This window comes from Miscanthus floridulus, chromosome 14 (genome assembly GCF_019320115.1).
Source record: "Miscanthus floridulus cultivar M001 chromosome 14, ASM1932011v1, whole genome shotgun sequence".
In the NCBI taxonomy this organism is placed as follows: Eukaryota; Viridiplantae; Streptophyta; class Magnoliopsida; order Poales; family Poaceae; genus Miscanthus; species Miscanthus floridulus.
In genome coordinates, this window is record NC_089593.1 from 13,206,375 (window position 1) to 13,227,119 (window position 20,745).

General features: G+C 44.3%; 1 pseudogene; it reads left to right on the top strand.

Moving 5' to 3' along the window:
* Positions 1 to 1,118: 1,118 nt before the first annotated feature.
* LOC136503064 (uncharacterized) lies at positions 1,119 to 17,791 on the top strand (annotated as a pseudogene).
* The last annotated feature ends 2,954 nt before the right edge of the window (positions 17,792 to 20,745 follow it).

Below are 20,745 nucleotides of genomic sequence, written 5' to 3' on the forward strand. Positions count from 1 at the left end.
ACTTGTGGGTTTGGCGTGTGATGCCAATTAGCGCGTGAACCTTCAAGTGAGTAAATCGCCACAACGAGTACTAGCTTGCCGACAAGCAAGTGAACCTCGGTAAAAAATCTTGTGTCATCTTGTCTAGTGGATTTCATTGGCTATCTTGTGATTAATTGATTGGCTCCATCTTGTGATTGGCACACTCCTCGACACGTTGGTATAAACATCACCACCTCTATTGTATTACATTCTTAGTGTAGCTAAGCTCTTTAGACTAATTAGTTTTGAGAGCTAGCTTGTGTCGGGTCTAGTGGTTAGTGAGGCTCTTTAGTTAGTCTTTGAGAGCTCACTAACTTAGTGTAGTGACATAGCCATTGTATGGTTAGAGACTATAGATACTAGAATTGTGGTAGGTGGCTTGCATTTTTAGTAGGCTTACGCACCATTCGCTTCACCTCATTTCTATCTAATCTGGTTTGTTAAGTGTTGTTATAGAAATTTTTATAGGCTATTCACCCCCCTCTAGCCATTAGGATCTTTCAAGTGGTATCAGAGCCATGGTCACCATGATTTGAGGCTTAACAACCTTAGGTGTTAAAATGGCTCAAATGAACAACACCAAGAAGTCACCCCAATTTGATGGCCTCCAATTATCCTTATTGGAAGGGAAGATGACAACATGCATCAAGTCAATCAATAGAAAGGTTTGGAAGGTGGTGGAGACTGAGATTGCCAATGAGGAGGCTCCCACCGCTGCCAAAGAGGTGCTACTCCAAAACAAAGACATTGCTCTTAGTGCCATTCATGATGCATTGGATGATAGAACATTTGAGCAAATCAAGAACATTGAGAGGGCTCATGAGGCATAGAAGAAGTTGGAGGAGTAATTTGAGGGCACTCAAGCCATGAACGGTGCAAAGACATACAATTCTCAATGAGAACGTTTGCAAGCTTTAAGATGAATGAGGATGAGAGTGTGCCGGAAGTGTTTCATAGGCTTCAAGTGCTTGTCAATGATCTCAAAGCACTTGAAGAAAAAGTGAAGGTACAAGGACTTCTCCCACAAGTTCTTGAGATGCTTACCTTAGAGATTTGGCACATTGGTCACTATTCTAGTGAGGAGTGATTTGGACACAATGACACCAAACCAAGTGTTGGGAGATGTGATAACCGATGACATCTATAGAGATGATGATGAGAAGGAAGAAAAGAAGGAGAAGAGAGATGAGAAGAAGGATGACAAGAAGAAGAGTGTGGCATTCAAGGCCACATCATCCAAGGGCAAGGCAAAGCAAGAATCATCAAGTGAAGATGAAGACTTGAGGTTTGATATGATGGATGATGAGAAGGTGGCTCTCTTTATGAAAAGATTTGGCAAGTTCATGGTGAAGAAAGGCTACCTGTGCTAGATGAAAGAAGTCTTCATCCAAGAACAAGGAAGAGTCAAGGAGGTGCTTCAAGTGTGGCAAGTAAGGATCATCTTGTTGCTCAATACCCATACAATAGCGACAATGATGATGATGACAAGAAGAGCAAGAAGAAGGACAAGAAGGAAAAGAAAGAGAAGAAGGACAAGATGACCTTCAAAAAGAAGACTGAAGGGTGGTTCATATGTGGTCATCTTAGGATAGTGATGCTTCCTCAAGTGATGGTGATGATAGTGATGATGACAAGACCACCAAGAAGAAGGCTCTAGCAAGCATTGCTATAAATGAGAAGCCTTCTCTCTTCGACACTCCATCATGCTTCATGGCTAAGGCCACTAAGGTACAAACTTGTGATGATGGATATGATGAGGAACATGATAATGAAAATGAAAGTGAAAGTGATGATGATGAACCAACTAAAGATGAACTACTTGACATGTTAGATGATGCTAAGGAACACTTTGACATTAAAAGAAGGGAATGCAAAGACTTGCATAAGGAACTAAAAGCCCTTAAGCAAGCCTTTGATGAGCTCAATGCATCTCATGAGAGGCTAGAGGAAGCCCATGAGAAGCTTGGCAAGGCTCACAAGAAGCTTGAGAAAGCTCATTCCTCTCTACTTGATGAGCAAAATGTGAAAGAGCATGTTGAAACATGTGATATAGGCTTAACTTATGATATAATTGATGAATCATTCTATAAGCCTATCATTGTTGCTCACACTAACCCTTCTTGTAGCACTTCCACTCCTACCTCATCTAGTAGTGATGGTTTCACTTGTGATGCCTCACTAATGGTTGAGAATGAGACCCTCAAGAAGGAGGTCAATGAGCTCACTCGCGCCTTAGGCAAAAACCTATGGTGGTAAGGACCGCTTGCTTATGTGCTTGGGTAGCCAAAGAGCTTCTCTCTACAAAGAGGGAATGGGCTATACCTCCAAGAAAGGCAAGACAGCCTTTGCTCCTCACAAGACTAGTTTTATGAAGAACAATGGTCGGTTTTGCACTAGTTGCAAGCAAGTTGGTCATAAAAGAGCATGACTACAAGAACAAGAACAAGAATGCTAATGTATCCTCAATTAAGCTTGATTCTTTCTATGAGCTTACTAAGGGTACAAATGGTGTGAAGTCTAAGTTCATTGGTGCACCATGGATGGGCTCAAAGAAGAAAGCCATTTGGGTACCAAAGAGCTTGGTAACTAACCTTAAGGGCCCAAGCAAGTTTGGGTACCTCAAAAGAATTGATCTTCTTTTGTAGGTCAATTATAAAGCCAGAGGAAGGCATTGGGTTCTTGATAGTGGGTGCACTCAACACATGACCAGTGATGCAAGAATATTCAACTTAATCAACACCAATGATAGTAATGGCTATGATAGTATCACATTTGGTAACAATAGCAAAGGTAAGGTCAAAGGGCTTGGTAAGATTATAATATCCAATGACATAAGCATATCCAATGTGTTGCTAGTAGAGAGCTTGAACTTTAATTTGCTATTCGTGGCTCAATTGTGTGATCTTGGATTTAAGTGCTTATTTGAAGTAGATGATGTAGAAATCGTAAGTGTAGATGGCTCTAATTTGATCTTCAAAGGCTTTAGATATGAGAATCTATACTTGGTTCATTTCAAAGCTAGTGAAGCTCAATTGTCAACATGCTTGTTCACTAAGTCTAGTATGGGTTGGTTATGGCATAGAAGGTTTGATCATGTTGGAATGAAACAATTAAATAGATTGGTTAAGCATGACTTGGTTAGAGGCTTAAAAGATATTGTGTTTGAGAAGGATAAGTTTTGTAGTTCTTGTCAAGCCAGCAAACAAGTTGGAAACACCCATCCTAAGAAGAGCATAATGAGCACTAGTAAAGCATTTGAGTTATTGCACATAGATTTGTTTGGGCCAACACAATACACTAGCATCGGTGGAAACAAATATGGCTTTGTGATAGTGGATGATTACACTAGATACACTTGGGCATTCTTTCTAGTGGACAAGAGTGATGTGTTTGCAACATTCAAATCATTTGTCAAAGGCATACACAACGAGTTTGAAATAACCATCAAGAGAGTTAGAAGTGACAATGGAAGTGAGTTCAAGAATACAAGAATTGATGAGTTGTATGATGAATTTGAAATTAGACATCAATTCTCGGCCAAGTACACTCCACAATCAAATGGCCTTGTTGAGAGGAAGAATAGAACACTCATTGATATGGCAAGGTCTATGCTTAGTGAGTACAATGTGAGTCAATCCTTTTGGGCTGAAGCTATCAACATGGCTTGCTACTGTAGCAACCGCTTGTATTGTCACCTATTGAAAGAGAAGACACCTTATGAGCTCTTGAATGGTAGAAAGCCTAACATTGCATATTTTCAGGTCTTTGGTTGCAAATGCTATATCTTGAAGAAAGGCACTAGATTGGGCAAGTTTGAGAAGAAGTGTGATGAAGGATTCTTACTTGGATACTCCACTACAAGCAAAGCATATAGAATGTGGAATTTGGCAAGTGGTACTCTTTGAGGAAGTTCATAATGTTGAATTTGATGAAACCAAGGGTTCCCAAGATGAGAATGAAAATTTGGAGGATGTTAGAGGCATTCAACTTTTAAATGGCATGAAACATGTATGTTGGTGAATTAAGGCCTAGGCAAGTGATTGATGAGGAAGATGATCAAGTGCAAGTGATCTCAAATGTGCAAGTTGATACAAATCAAGCAAGTACAAGTGGCTCTCATGACAATGTGCAAGATCAAGTGGCAAGTTCATCATCTCAACCTAATGATCAAGCAAGTGCAAGCAATCAAGTTATAATACTCCAACCAACCAATATTGCAAGAGATCATCAATTGGATACTATAATTGGAGATATTTCTAAAGGTGTGCAAACTAGATCAAGATCCATTGAACCAAAGAAGATAGATGAAGCATTGAAGGATGTTGATTGGGTGAATGCAATGCATGAAGAATTGAACAACTTTACAAGAAATCAAGTATGAGAACTAGTTGAGAGACCAAAGAACCATAATGTGATTGGAACCAAGATCAAGCAAGATCAAGATGGGATAGTAGTAAGAAATAAAGCAAGATTGGTAGCATAAGGTTATATTCAAGTAGAAGGTCTTGACTTTGGAGAAACATATGCCCCGGTTGCTAGATTAGGAAGCAATTAGAATCTTACTAGCCTATGCTTGTGCCCACAACATCAAGCTCTATCAAATGGATGTCAAGAGTGCATTTCTCAATGGCTACGTCAATGAAGAAATATATGTTGAGCAATCTCTCGGTTTTGAAGGTGACAAGAAGCCCGACCATGTGTACAAGTTGAAGAAGGACATTGTATGGCTTGAAGCAAGCACCTATGAGAGGTTGAGGGATTTCCTACTCTCTAAAGGGTTCATGATGGGCAAGGTTGACACCACTCTTTTCACCAAGAAGATTGGCAAGGACTTGTTTATGTTGCAAATCTATGTTGATGACATTATCTTTGAATCAACTAATCAAGACTTTTGTGAAGAGTTTGGGAAGATGATGGCCAATGAGTTTGAAATGTCCATGATTAGAGAGTTGAGTTACTTCCTTGGTCTTCAAATCAAGCAATTAAAGAATGGTACATTTGTAAGTCAAGGCAAGTACATCAAAGACATGCTCAAGAAGTTTAGCATGAATGAGAGCAAAGCCATTAGTACACCAATGGGAACAAATGGCAATTTGGATAGTGATGAAAGTGGCAACATGGGGGATCAAAAGTTGTATCGGTCTATGATTGAAAGCCTACTCTATGTGACTGCATCAAGGCCGGATGTCATGTTTATTGTGTGCATGTGTGCAAGATTTCAAGTCTCACCAAGAGAAAGTCATTTGAAGGCAACAAAGAGAATATTGAGGTACTTGAAGCATACACAAAATATTGGTTTGTGGTATCCCAAAGGAGCAAAGTTTGAGCTTGTTGGATATTCAGACTCCGACTATGCGGGATGCAAGGTTGAAAGGAAGAGCACCTCGGGCACTTGTCAATTGTTAGGAAGATCACTTGTTTCATGGTCATCAAAGAAGTAAAATAGTGTTGTATTATCAACCGCCAAAGCCAAATACATATCCACCAGTAGTTGTTGTGCACAAATACTTTGGATGAAGACCACCTTGAATGACTTTGGAATCAAGTTCAAGAAAGTGCCATTGCTATGTGACAATGAGAGTGCCATCAAGCTCAACAACAATTTGGTTCAACATGCAAGAACAAAGCACATTGATGTCCGCCACCACTTCATAAGACATCATCAACAAAAAGGGGACATTACAATTGAGAGTGTAGGCATCAAAGATCAACTTGCCGACATATTCACCAAGCCATTAGATGAGAAAAGGTTTTGCAAGCTAAGGAATGAGTTGAACATATTGGATTTCTCAAATATGTGTTGATGCACCCCCCCACACACACTGATATGACATGCCTCTCCTTCGAGCAATCCAATAAAAGTTGATTGGCATGCATACATCCTTTGCTAAGGACTTGTTTAGTGCATTTAGTCATTCCTCATGTCTTATAGGCTCATTCATGAAAATCAAATGAATTTGATGCTTTTATGGTACCACTATTGCTTCTATGCTTGACTTGATCTAGTGATAGCATATGACATGTTTGCGGGCTTTTGAACCTAGTGTTTAATCTAGAAAATGAGCTATAAGTGTTTAACTCAACATGGTACAAGATAACCCTTGAAATGAGGTGTGAAGAAGCTTGTCCTTGGATCAAACCTAGTTAAATATCTTTGGCAAGTGTTCTAGATTGAACCAAATTTGGAAAAATGATCCTCACCCCATTGATTGACATTGATAATCTTAGCCTATCTAAAATTGAACCTTTGTGGTTATTGATGACAAAGGGTGAGAAATTGCAAAAAGATAAGGTTAAATGACAAAAGGGGAGAACTTTGACATAGGGGGAGAAATATGACAAAGGAAAGGGATCAATTAAAATTTTTAGCACACAAGTAGGGGGAGCAAGCTCATAAACTTGATTGATGCATTTGAATGTGTATTTCATATGTTTGCTTGTATGGCACAAGTTTTAAATTAAAGTTCCATGCATGTGTGGTGTATGCTAGTTGTAGGTTTGAATGATGAAATAAAAAACTAGCATGCATAGGTTGAGTAACTAGACTTGTGCTTATTTTGTGAAAACTAGACCCTTGCTTCTAATGTTGATCTCACGGGGTATTCTAGTTTTTGTGTATGTCTAGTTACTAATTGTGCTAAGGATAGTATATTGGTGCACTCCGATTGGTATCACACTTCAAAGGTCCATCTCTTATACCTTAGCATCATTTGGTAGACATTACTCTCCCACAACTCAAATCCATGCATATATGCAAGCTTCAATCTAAACTCTTAGCACATATGTAGGGGCAGCAATTGCTACCAATTGGGGTTCATAAAACTTGTCCATATCCTTTTACACATGGTAAATATGCTTGGGCAAGCAACATGGATTCAAATGAATTTTAATTCACATCTTTGTGTAAGGGTTGTCATCAATTACCAAAAAAGAGGCGATTGAAATGTCTAGTTTGGTTTTATTAAATTGATGAAACCCTAAGTGTTAACCTAGTTTATCTAAGTGATCATGAGATAGGTAGCACAATTCCAAGTGGTGGACCAAATGAAGATCATGTTGATGGTGGTGATGGCCATGGTGATCAAGTGCTCGGCTTGGAAAAGAAGAAAGAGAAAAACAAAAAGCTCAAGGCAAAGGTGAAACTTGATAGGAGCTTTTTGGTTTAGTGATCGAGATACTTAGCGAGTGTGATCACATTTAGGATCGATAGCCGTACTATTAAGCGAGGTGAAACTCGTCGTGAAATGCGGTTATCAAAGTGCCACTAGATGCTCTAACTCATCGCATATGCATTTAGATCTGGTGGAGTGCTAACACCCTTGAATATGTTTATGAAACTATGCTAACACACAGTGCAGAAGGTGAAACACTTGGTGGTTGTCACTTTTGAGCAAGGTTGGAGAAGGTGGTGAAGTGGAGGAGCTTGTCCTGGGGTGACCGGACTCAGCCTCCCTGCGTCCGGTCAGTGTTGCAGTAAGGGCTACCCTCAGTCTTGTGACCAGGACATAGCACTAGTGAAAGTGACCGGACGTGCAGGGCCTGTGTCTAGTCAGGGGATGACGTACTGCTGTCAGTCGCTCGAATTGGCGCGTAGAAGGAGAAGGACTGACATTGACGCTAGCCTGGGTCCAGGTCATGGTGCTTCTAACGCGTTCGGTCATGAATTTTCGCCTCTAGATGCTTACTAGAAGTGACCTGACACCAGGATCTCACAGGAAGCAGCGTGTCTAGTCAAGGCGTGGCAGTGGCGCGCAGCGTGTGGGCCGACTTGGCACCAGAGCACGTCCGGTCATGACTTAACGCGTGGTGCGAGACTAACTAGCCGTTGGTGATCGATGGGCACAGTTCAAGGCAAGGACGTGTGGTGCACATCCATTGACTGGACGCTGGCTTGGGTGCGTCCGGTCGCCCTGACCAGCACGTCCAATCGATGCGCAGTGGGCTTCTCTGTGAGCCCAATGGCTCTATTCATGGGGGCTCTCTATTTAAGCCCCATGGCCAGCTCAAGCTCACTCTCTTGGTCGTTTGCATTGACATAGCAACCTTGTGAGCTTAGCCAAAGTCCTTCCACTCATCCCCATCATTGATTCATCATCTTTGTGAGATTGGGAGTGAATCCAAGTGCATTGCTTGAGTGATTGCATTTAGAGGCACTTGGTGTTTATGTTTCTCTGCGGGATTCGCTTGTTACTCTTGGTGGTTGTCGCCACCTAGACGGCTTGGAGCAGTGTGGATCGTCGAGCGGAGGTTGGTGATTGTCTCTGGCTCCGATCGTGGTAACTGTGAGGGGTTCTTGACCTTTCCTCGATGGAGAGCCTAAAGGTACTCTAGTGGATTGCTCATGGCTTGTGTGATCCTCATCTTGTGTTGGTTGTGTGGCACCCGGTTGCGGGTTTGGCGTGTGATGCTAATTAGCGCGTGAACCTTCAAGTGAGTGAATCGCCATAACGAGTACTAGCTTGCTGGCAAGCAAGTGAACCTCGGTAAAAAATCTTGTGTCATCTTGTCCGAGGACTTCATTGGTTATCTTGTGATTGATTGATTGGCTCCATCTTGTGATTAGCACATTCCTCCACGCATCAGTATAAATATCACCACCTCTCTTGTATGGAAACGCTATACGTCAACCACATGATTTACTTGTCACTGTCAACCAAATTTTCCAGCGTTGGATCTTGACTCCGGCCCCAGAGCTGCCGCTCGATCTGTCGGATGCCTGCAGCATCACACCGCCCCAGCCCTTTGAGCGTTGGATCTGATCGATTCTATTTCTCATCTCTAGGTGGACTTACTGCTTGCAGATGCTAGGGTACAGCCCGCGCGCCGTCCTCCCCGCCGTGACCTCGTCGCCAATGATGAAGAAGCAGCTGTAGCAACTCATGCCGACGCAGCAGCAGCAACAACACATGTGGCAGTACCATGTCTCGGAGTACCAGCCGAGGCCAGATGCTACGCCTTCCTCGATGTCGGTGGCGGCAGCGTGGCATGACATTTCGAAATTTTGTGAGGATTTTGTATTTTTAAAAAAATTTGTGAACAATTTGACATATATTTCTCTGATGTCTAGAATCCATAGAAATAATTTGTAATTTTTTTTGAAAAATTTGGTATATATTTGTGTTATTCCCAACTTACATCACTCTATCCAATAAATTACACTAAAAAAATTATTATAAATATAGTATTAAGACAGTGTAAATATAGCTAGATGACTCTATTAGTGTAAGAAAAAAATTCAGTTGATAGGACGAACCAAAACAACTGAATGTCACTAGACGTATCCCTCTTGTATTACATTCTTAGTGTAGCTAAGCTTAATTAGTTTTGAGGGCTAGCTTGTGTCGGGTCTAGTGGTTAGTGAGGCTCTTTAGTTAGTCTTTGAGAGCTCACTAACTTAGTGTAGTGACATAGCCATTGTATGGTTAGAGACTATAGATACTAGAATTATGGTAGGTAGCTTACATTTTTATAGGCTAGCGTAACATTAACTTCGCCGGAGCCAAAACCATTGCGTCCTTTAACATGGCGATTAGTTCAAGTCATTAGATAAATGCCCTAGATGTGGCGTCAGTCGGCATAAAAATAATGACCTTTATGCCGGTGATGAACCCCCATGGTCGTTCCTGCACCGAGAATAAGAGGAAGAAGGGTCGGCAAAAGGTGGTTCGCGATTGTCAACCCCAACTCCAACATTTGAACATGTGTGTGTATATGTATATTAAGTTTGACGACATATTTACAATGATATATTTTTTTGTTTTGTATAAAATATAAAAATATGTGTGTGCACTGTAGTCACAAACATAGTTTGAATTTTGGCGGTAAACATCTGTAAAGGCGCCTCTAGATCCCACCCGCCTCTGAAAATTCATTTGTGAAGGCCGCCCTGACTCCCAGTCGCCTCCACAAATCCCATTTCTAGAGATGGTTGGACAGCCACCTCTGTAAGGCACAAGAGTAGCCAGTCGTCTCTACAAATCTCATTTCTAGAGGCGGTTGGACAGCCACCTCTGTAAGGCACAAGAGGAGCGAGCCGCCTCTATAGAGGCATTCCAGTAGTGGAGTCTGATTTTAATATGTATTAGGTTTCTTTGCAACATACAGATAAGTTTGCTAATGGTTTAAAACATAAATCAAGAGCATTTCAAGAGAAAATTAGCCTAGCTATATGAAATCATATGGACGACAGTCCTTGAATTATGCTTGGACAATCAGAAGTCATCTCTGAGACACGGATCATCTATCAGAAAAGCTGAGTTATGGATTAACGAACAACCATTGCGGTGCCCTCCTACCCTAATTGAGTTATGGATTGGCAAACAACAACCGCCATGGATGCCTAACCAAGACGGCACAGATGACAGAACTTTATTAGTTACACGCATGACACAGGTAGAGCTGAGCACACTACTAGCTAGGCTCCACAACTTGATCCAATGTTCCTGATGAAAAGGTGCTTCTTTGATCATTCAAGAGCAAGGCACAACAAGCCCGTCGCCTAGCTTCACGTGTATCGTTAGGCGTGCTGTTGCTGTCGCACTCCACAGCAACCACCGCACCCTCTGTTCATATAATATGGGCTTGGCACATATAATATTTAATAAATTAAATAAAATTCTATGGTACGTAACATTAAGTGTTGTATGGCTTAATACCATACGAGATTTTGACTGAACGCTGACTCAGCTTATATGGTTGGAGATTATTCATCTAAATTGAGAAGCTGAGAAAATGATAAAGGCGTGTCACACGCGTGCGCGCCACCGCCGCCGTCTGCCGGGCCGTGGCGAGGCCGGCGAGCGGGCGAGCGTGGCCAGTCTTTTGCCACTTAAATCCACATTATCACGGGAGTTTCGCTCCTTGATGGTGGGGGCGAATTGACTGCATCAGTTACCGTCTCTTCCGCTTCCCGTTTCCTGGGATTCTCCGCTGCCTTTGTCTCCTTCCCCTGTCACAGTCATATATCCGAAGTCCCGTCAGTCCAGACCCCCTCTCCCGAAAACCACTCCCGAGAGAACCACAGATCAGCAGCTTCCTGGCTTTCCCGTCCGCCTTCGTCTCCTTCCCCCTGTCGCAGTCATATATCCGAAGTCCCGTCAGTCCAGAACCCCTCTCCCGAAAACCACTCCCGAGAGAACCACAGATCAGCAGCTTCCTGGCTTTCCCGCCCCGTAACTCTGCGCGCACGGAGTAGCGGGAGAGCAGGTGCCTCCGGAACCCTCGTCCGCCTGAGATCCCTGCACGGGGTGAGCGGCGATTAGGTTTTTGGGGAGCGATCCGCGACTGCTTGTCCACGTACATCTTCTTCCTGGTGATTGCCTGCGGAACGTCAAGGCGTCTTCTTCCTGGTGATCCGTTCATGGGACTGCACTGCAAACATCTTCCTGCCGTGACTTCGAGCAACGCACTATGTCGACTAGTGCGAATGGAGCCTCCGATGCCCTCGGCATGGGACCCTCCGCTGGGTACAGTCTGATTTCTGTACTTTGTGTTTTTACTGTATTCACCAGTATGTCATCTCTGCAAGCTATAGTGTTCATAAGAAATATACACATGCACATATATGTCATCACAAACCTACTGATGTTATTTTTCTGGATTAAACTGATAATTAAATTGCCTAAATTCCTAACAATTCCAAAAACCTAATGTTAGGCAATTTTCTGTCAGTGGTTTTGCTGCTGCTTTGAAGCCAAATAATTTTGATGTCAAGAATTTCATGATATGGCGTGCCAAGATGGTATTGTGGTTGACTGCGATGAACTGCTATCACGCCGCACAGGGGAAGCCTGAACAGTTTACTCCTGAGGAGGAGCGAAAGTTCTTGGCTGCCGATAACCTGTTTCGAAGGCGCTGTGATTAGTGCACTTCATCCCAAGTATGAGAAGAACTACATATCTTGCACATCAGGCAAAGAGTTATGGGATGCTCTTGAGGCAAAGTTTGGGGTTTCTGATGCTAGCAGTGAGCTTGTACCTTATGGAGCAGCTGTATGACTATAAAATGGTTGAAAACCGTTCTGTGGTCGAACAGGCTCATGAGATACAAGGCGCTAGCGAAGGAACTAGAACATTTCCCATGTCTGTTGCCCGACAAGTTTGTGGCCGGCGGTATAATCGCTAAGCTGCCACCTTCTTGGAGGGATTTTGCTACTTCTCTAAAATACAAGAGACAAGAGTTTAGTGTGGCTGAGCTTATTGGATCTCTTGATGTTGAGGAGAGGGCGAGAGCAAAAGACAACCTGTGGAAAATGAGTTGAGTCTTCCGCTGCCAATATGGTGCAGAAGAAAAACTCATTTGCATCTCGTAATAAAAAGAAGAAGAACATGCAAGAGAACAACAATGCAAAGCCTAAGCAGACTACATAGTTTAAGAAGAAAAACAATAAGAAAGATGGAGGTTGCTTTGTTTGCGGGAGTGATGAGCATTGGGCAAGTGCGTGCCCAGATCGTAAATATAAGCAAGAAAAGAAATCAGCAAACATGGTCATTAGCGAAACTGGAGGAGGAACATCTGGGTATGGTAATCCTTTACCCTTTGTTCTTTCAGTTTGTCTTTCACCTGAGTGGTGGCATGAACAGCGGTGCTAATATTCATGTGTGTGCTGATGTTTCTTTGTTTATTTTCTATCAGACCGGCAGGAGTGGAGCCTTGCTGATGGGAAACGGTTCGCATGCGCGTGTTCTTGGTGCTGGTACGGTCGTTCTGAAGTTTACTTCGGGAAAGACAGTGCTGTTAAAGAACGCGTAGCATGTCCCCTCTAGTCAAAAAGAACCTTGTTAGCGCTTCTCAGATGTGTCGCGATGACATTAAAATTGTGCTTGAGTCCAATAAGTGTGTTGTATCGAGACATGGAATATTTGTTGGAAAAGGTTATGATTGCGGAGGCTTGTTCCGCTTATCTTTGCTTGATGATGCGTGTAATAAAGTAGTGAACAATGTTAATGTTTCGGATGAGTCAAATATATGACATTCACGACTTTGTCACATTAATTTTGGCTGTCTCACGCGGCTTGCAAATCTGAATTTAATCCCGAAATTTAACTTAGTCAAAGATTCTAAGTGTCAAGGTGTGTGTGCAATCGAAGCAACCGCGCAAGCCTCACAAGGCTGCTGAGGCGAGAAACTTGGCACCATTAGAACTCAGTTCATTCTGATTTATGCGAAATGAATGGCGAATTGACTCAAGGCGGTAGACGATACTTCATGATATTTATAGATGATTGTACTAGATTTTGCTACGTGTATTTATTAAAAACAAAAGATGAAGCGTTGCATTATTTTAAGGTCTATAAAGCTGAGGTAGAAAATCAACTTGAGAAGAAAATAAAGCGTTTGCAGGTCCGATCGCGGGGGAGAATATTTCTCAAATGAATTTTCTGAGTTTTGCGCGGTGCATGGAATTATTCATGAGGACGCCACCATACTCACCACAGTCCAATGGGATTGCAGAGAGAAAGAACCACACTCTAACTGATTTGGTTAATGCCATATTGGAGACTGCAGGGACTATCTAAGGAATGGTGGGGTGAGGCTATATTGACAGCGTGTCATGTCCTGAATAGAGTGCCCACAAAGAACAAAGAAATCACACCATTCGAGGAATGGGAGAAGAAGAGATTAAATCTCTCTTACCTGCGAACTTGGGGTTGTTTGGCAAATGTGAATGTGCCAATAAACAAAAAGCAAAAGCTTGGACCAAAGACTGTTGATGGTGTCTTTCTTGGTTATGCTATTCATAGCGTGGGTTATAGATTTTTAATTATAAACTCTAGTGTTCCTGAGATGGTTGTTGATACAATCATGGAATCTAGAGACGCTACATTTTTTTAGAATGAGTTTCCCATGAAAAATGCACCTAGCACAACTAGTCATGAATTTATAATTCCCCATGAGCATGAAAATTTTATTCTGATAGAACAAATTGAGGAACCCTATGTGCAAAATCCTGAGGAGGGATGACACTATAGTCACCAGAAAAAGCAAGAGACAGAGGACTGCAAAGTCTTTTGGTGATGACTATATTGTGTACCTTGTGGATGACACACCAACGACCATTGAAGAGGCATATTCCTCTCCTGATGCTGACTTATGGAAGGAAGCAGTACGGAGTGAGATGGATTCTGTTATGTCTAATGGAACTTGGGAAATAGTTGATCGTCCCTATGGGTGCAAGCCTATAGGTTGCAAGTGGGTGTTCAAGAAAAAGCTTAGGCCTGATGGTACTATTGAGAGGTACAAGGCAAGGCTTGTGGCTAAGGGTTATACTCAAAAGGAAGGTGAGGATTTCTTTGATACTTATTCACCGGTTGCCCGATTGACCACAATTCGAGTTTTGCTTTCCCTGACAGCCTCTTATGGTCTTATCGTTCATCAAATGGACGTTAAGACAGCTTTCCTAAATGGAGAGTTGGAGGAGGAGATCTATATGGATCAGCCTGATGGGTTTGTAGCAAATGGTCAAGAAGGCAAGGTGTGTAAATTATTAAAGTCATTATACGGCCTAAAACAAGCTCCTAAGCAATGGCATGAGAAGTTCGACAGAACTTTAACATCTGCTGGCTTTGTTGTGAATGAAGCTGACAAATGTGTGTACTATCGGTATGGTGGGGGTGAAGGAGTCATTTTGTGCTTATATGTTGATGACATACTAATTCTTGGATCCAGCCTCAAAGTGATCGAGGAGGTGAAGGAATTTCTATCTAAAAATTTTGAGATGAAAGATTTGGGAGAGGCTGATGTTATTCTTAATATCAAGCTTCTAAGAGAAGGTGATGGTGGGGTAACTCTGTTACAAACCCACTATGTGGAAAAGGTGCTGATGTCGCTTTGGGTTCAGTGACTGTGCACCTGCTCCTACACCTTATGACCCTAGCGTGCTATTGAGGAAAAATCAGGAGAATAGCAAGGGATCAGTTGAGATATTCCTAGATCATTGGTTCGCTCATGTATCTTGCTAGTGCAACAAGGCCTGACATCTCATTTGCTGTGTGCAAGCTGAGCCTGATTTGTGTCAAAACCTAGGAGATGATCACTGGCGTGCTCTTGAGAGAGTGATGCGCTACCTAAAAGGGACCATGAGCTATGGTATTTGTTATACCAGACATCTGAAAGTGCTGGAAGGCTATTGTGATGCTAACTGGATTTCTGATGCTGATGAGCTTTATGCCACAAGTGGATATGTAGTTTTCGCTTGGAGGTGGTGCTGTTTCCTGAAAGTCTTGCAAGCAGACTATCTTAACGAAGTCTACAATGGAAGCAGAACTCACAGCATTAGACACTGCTAGGATCTGAGGCTGAGTGGCTTCGTGATCTCCTTATGGATTTACCGGTTGTTGAGAAACCCATACCAGCTATTTCTATGAACTGCGATAACCAGACTGTGATTACAAAGGTTAACAGTTCCAAGGATAACATGAAGTCCACAAGGCATGTTAAGAGACGACTAAAATCTATCAGAAAATTGAGAAACTCAGGAGTAATAGTGTTGGACTATGTTCACACAGTCTAACAATCTGGCAGATCAGTTCACTAAGGGTCTATCATGCAATGTGATAGAAAGTGCATCGAGAGAGATGGGTTTGAGACCCACTTGAAATTTACTATAGTGGTAACCTGTTCTATGTGATCGGAGATCCCGTGAAGTAGGACGGTGAAACAAGCTAGTAGTAAATTATGAGGAAAGATCCTTAGTAAGACTCATTTCTGATGCATATCTTTCCTTTCTATAAGGCAGGCTGGCTTTTGCCTTAATGCGTTCCAAGTGGCTTGTCAAAGCAAAGATGTTGTCCTATAGAATATCTTTTGAGGAATACACCTATATGAGTCAGACATGCTGGTCACAGTCTATGAGATTTGGGTGATCTCTAAATACTCATGAAAGGCTACTGAAGTATGACTTATATGCTTCAAATAGAGGGGATGTCTTTTACTGCCCAGTATCAGCTAAGGACTTTAGTGACATTCACCTCACACAAAACTGTCAATTCAAGGCTTAGTCCATTGTTCAGTTGTGACTGAGTGAAACTATTGTTCTAGATGGATGTTCAACTAAACAGTCTCCATCGAAACACTGGTATATAAAAGAAATATGGTTCTGAGACTACTTTGTTACAAACCCTAGAGTTTGGTGAGGATTGTTGGATATAATATGGGCTTGGCCCATATAATATTTAATGAATCAAATAAAACTCTATGGTACGTAACATTAAGTGTTGTATGGCTTAATACTATACGGGATTTTGACTGAACGCTGACTCAGCTTATATGGTTGGAAATTATTCATCTAAATTGAGAAGATGAGAAAAGGATAAAGGCGTGCCACAAGCGCGCGTGGCGCCGCCGCCGGCCGGGCCGGGCCATGGCTGTGGGCGTGGGCCGAGGCCGTGGCGAGGCAGGCGGGCGGCGAGCGAGCGGGCGTGGCCAGTCTTTTGCCACTTAAATCCACATTATCAAGGGAGTTTCGCTCCTTGATGGTGGAGGCGAATTGACTGCGTCAGTTACCGTCTCTTTCGCTTCTCGTCTCCTGGGATTCTCCGCTGCCTTCGTCTCCTTCCCCTGTCGCAACCATATATCCGAAGTCCCGTCAGTCTAGACCCCCTCTCCCGAAAACCACTCCCGAGAGAACACAGATCAGCAGCTTCCTGGCTTTCCCATCCCGTAACTCTGCGTGCACGGAGTAGCGGGAGAGCAGGTGCCTCCGGAACCCTCGTCCGCCTAAGAACCCCTGCACGGGGTGAGCGGCAATTAGGTTTTTGGGGAGCGATCTGCGACTGCTCGTCCACGTACATCTTCTTTCCCGGTGATTTCCTGCAGAACGTCAAGGTGTCTTCTTCCTGGTGATCCGTTCATGGGACTGCACTGCGAACATCTTCCTGCTCGCCGCGACTTCGAGCAACGCACTATGTCGACTAGTGCGAATGGAGCCTCCGATGCCCTCGGCATGGGACCCTCCACTTTGTACAGTCTGATTTTCTGTACTTTGTGTTTTTACTGTATTCACCAGTATGTCATCTCTGCAAGCTGTAGTGTTCATAAGAAATATACGCATACACATATATATCGTCACAAACCTGCTGATGTTATTTTTCTGGATTAAACTGATAATTAAATTGCCTAAATTCCTAACACCCTCCAGATCCCATCGATACAAAACCGCCCCCAACACTCCCTGCCGCATATGCACTGCCGAACTAGCTAGGAGAACACTTGCAACTACACAATAGTGGAGCGGCAAACTCGACTCATCCTGCTTGCTCGTCTTCGCCTTCTTTGCCGCCGGGGTGCTCCTCACCAGCTCCGCCGCGGCCGCGGCCGCCGACTTATCGGCTGGTGCTCACGCCATGCCGTCGTCTCTGCACGCGCTGCGGCACGTCGAGGATGACGCAAGCAGCTTCGTGGAGAGCGTGGAAGAGGCAGCATACCCGCGGAGGAGGGCGCTCTATGGGGGCGAGTCTATCGGCTACGCGGCGCTCGCCGCGAGCAAGGCCGCCTGCTACGGCCCGTGCCCTGCTCGTGGGCAGGCCTATAGCCACGGCTGCCTGGCCATCTACCAGTGCCGAGGTTAGAGTTAAACAGCGCTTTAGCATGCAGTTGATCTCAGCTCCCGGCCTATGAGGAAACGCGGTCGTCGTAACATGTCTGTTTCTTTTGCTAGTTCTCGTTTTTTTTTCTTTTGCAAGTAATTCACTATGGAGTGGTCCATATGTTGATGTGTATAGTCTTCGCTTTGTTCCCCCCATAATAAATGTCTATTTATATAGAGAGCTCATGCCACTACGTGAAAAACATTGTGTAGCAACGGAGTTTTTTTAGGGACGGCTGGCATTGGAGCAGCCCCTACAGTGGCGTGTTCGGGCTCCAGCACAGCAGGCGCCCCTACAAATGCGTCGATTTGTAGGGGCGGCCGGTGTCGGTGTGAAAAGTGACAAACACGTAAATATTTGTAGTTTTGTCATATGTTGTGATCGGATGTGGCCAAGCACTTAATGACACAGGGTTTATACTGGTTCAGGCAACGTGCCCTACGTCCAGTTTCAGTCGGTCAATGACTTTATTCCTGAGCCCAGGTGCTCGAAGTTTACTGTGGGGTTACAAACGAGTGGGAATAAGATGAGGGGTGTTAGAGGTCCGGTCGAACTCTAGGCCGAAAGGCCAAGAGTGATGGGAGCTCCTACGTGCGCTGAGTATTAGAACGTATGCTCTATGTAGCTTTAGAGTTCTAGAGCTGTGGAGCTGTTCGAGTGTTTAGAATGTCTAAAACTAGCAGAGAGAGAGTCAGAATGACCGTCGACCGTCCTCCTCCTAGGAGGGAGCGCATCCCCTTTTATCGGTGGAGGGGACGACCTTACAAGTTAAGAGACAGAGAGTGTGTGTTTCCTAGTCTTGTTGCCCACGCCGTCGGGTACAAGACAGTTTGTCGGCACCCACAATACCGTTGATGCCCAGATGCATGTGATAGGCTCCATCTTTTTTTTTGTATGGCAAATGTCGGCACCTACCATATTGTAGGACATGTCAGTGCCCACAATACTGTTCATGTTCTGACATATCTAGAAGGTTGCAAAGCACCCTTCTGGCATGCCCTGACAGTACTGTTCTGCAGGTGTACAGGGTACGGTCCTCGGTATTGCGGTTTGACTTGAGCACCTTGCCTTATCTGCTCCGCCTAATTTCTTGGGTCCTCACTAAGTGGTGTCCCCGGCCGGTTGTTCCCAGTTGGCTCCGACCGCGCCGGTCGAAGAAGAGCCGTAAGCAGAGGTTCGGTGTATTCCCGGTCGGAGAAGCAGGTCGGAGTCGGAAGCGAGCGCCGTCCCCTCCTTAACCAGGCCTTCTGGTCGGAGAAGCAGGTCGGAGCCGAAAGCGAGCGTCGTCCCCTCCTTGGCCAGACCTTCCAGTCGAAGAAGGGGTCAGAGTCGGAAGCAAGCATCGTCCCCTCCTTGGCTAGGCCTTTCGGTCGGAGAAGCGGGTCAAAGTTGGAAGGAAGCATCGTCCCCTCCTTGGCCAGGCCTTCTAGTCGGAGAAGCGGGTAGAAGCCGAAAGTGAGCGTCATCCCCTCCTTGGCCAGGCCTTCTGGTCAGATACTGGATCGCTCTTCCAGCCTGTCGTTAGGTATCTGGGCCAGCCCAGGAGTTGCACGTCATTTGTAATGCTCTTTGCTGGGTTGAGCTTTTGCTAGGAAGTGGGCCCATTAGGGACCCTAGGTTTATGAACCCTACAGGAGCCCCCGAGCCCCTGGGTGATTCAGGTAGAATCGTCTGGGGTTTTTTTTTACTTGTCAGCAGGTGTGCGCGAGCGCACCTGATGGGTGTAGCCCCCGAGCCTGCGTTTGACTGGTGAGTCAGTTGGAGGCTGAGTATCTTGGTACTCTTTCCTAGGGCCGCAGACTCCTGTGTTTCTGCCGATTGGGGTGTTCGCCCGTGTTTGTCCCGCCCACGACCTACGCGGTTGGTTGGTTTCCCGAGTCGGCGTCGGGCGACCGAGCCCCTGAGCCCCGTTGGATTTGGTAGGGGTTGGTCTAGTTTCGTGCATTACCACATCCGTGGTTTTTGCAACCGGAGGGGCTGAGCTAACGTCGGTTGCCTTAATGGCTCAAGTGACGCGCTCGGTGAGCTCATTAACGGACACGTTCGAGCGGAATCCGGGTCCGTCGTTCGTAACTGGGTCGGCATAGCCTTCATGTGGCATTCCACTACTCCTTAACCTGCCTCCCGGCCGATGCCTTAGCCGTTCCAGAGACCGACTCAGGTGGCCCGCTGGCCTCCCCTCGATGGAGATTCTGTGGGCATGGCTCGAGGTTAGGATCAAACGAGAAGGTCGAGATGACCCTGTGTGCTTCTGAGCAGATCGAGCGAGGGCCGCTAGGGCTCATCTATGTTTTCGCCCCTGGCTCTGTTTGACGTGAGGCGGCCTCGAGCCCTTCGTGGGCCAGCCTTCGAACCCCGGTCGGTCGTGCGCTGTAGCATGCAGTTGATCTCAGCTCCCGGCCTGTGAGGAAACGCGGTCGTCGTAACATGTCTGTTTCTTTTGCTAGTTCTCGTTTTTTTTTCTTTTGCATGTAATTCACTATGGAGTGGTCCATATGTTGATGTGTATAGTCTTCGCTTTGTTCCCCCATAATCAGTCTGTTCGGGAGGCCGTAAACGATCGTGGATTATTTACTGCTGGTTGATTTGGTGTGAGAGAAAAATACTGTTCCTGGCTGGAAATTTACGATCGTTTACGAACAAGCGAACAGGCTGAATAAATGTCTATTTATATAGAGAGCTCATGCCTTAATTGGTTAGCATCTCACGTACGGAGGTTTGAATTAACATGATTCCTCACTGCAAGTTCATCCCCTATCCTAATATACAAGTCATCCTCGTCATATCCCAGTAAATTATCCACGTCATCATCCACTGATAATCATATCATCGTACCACACTAACTTTGAACCTCTTAATGCAGACAATCCACATCATCTCCACTAAGCTAAATTACTACTTTCAATATATAAGAAATACAAAAGACATTCATATATTACTGATTTGAAAAATACTTGGTCCAACGAATTAAAATCACCATATAATCTTTTTTTTTTTTGACGGAAATGACCATGTAATCATGTGAACATTCGAGTGGTACGCACACTTTGATGTTTTGGTATTTTTCCCATATCTTTCTCCTCCAGACTTTAGTTTTAGTGGTCTTTATTTGTTCGAAAGCTTGTAAAAATATTTACAA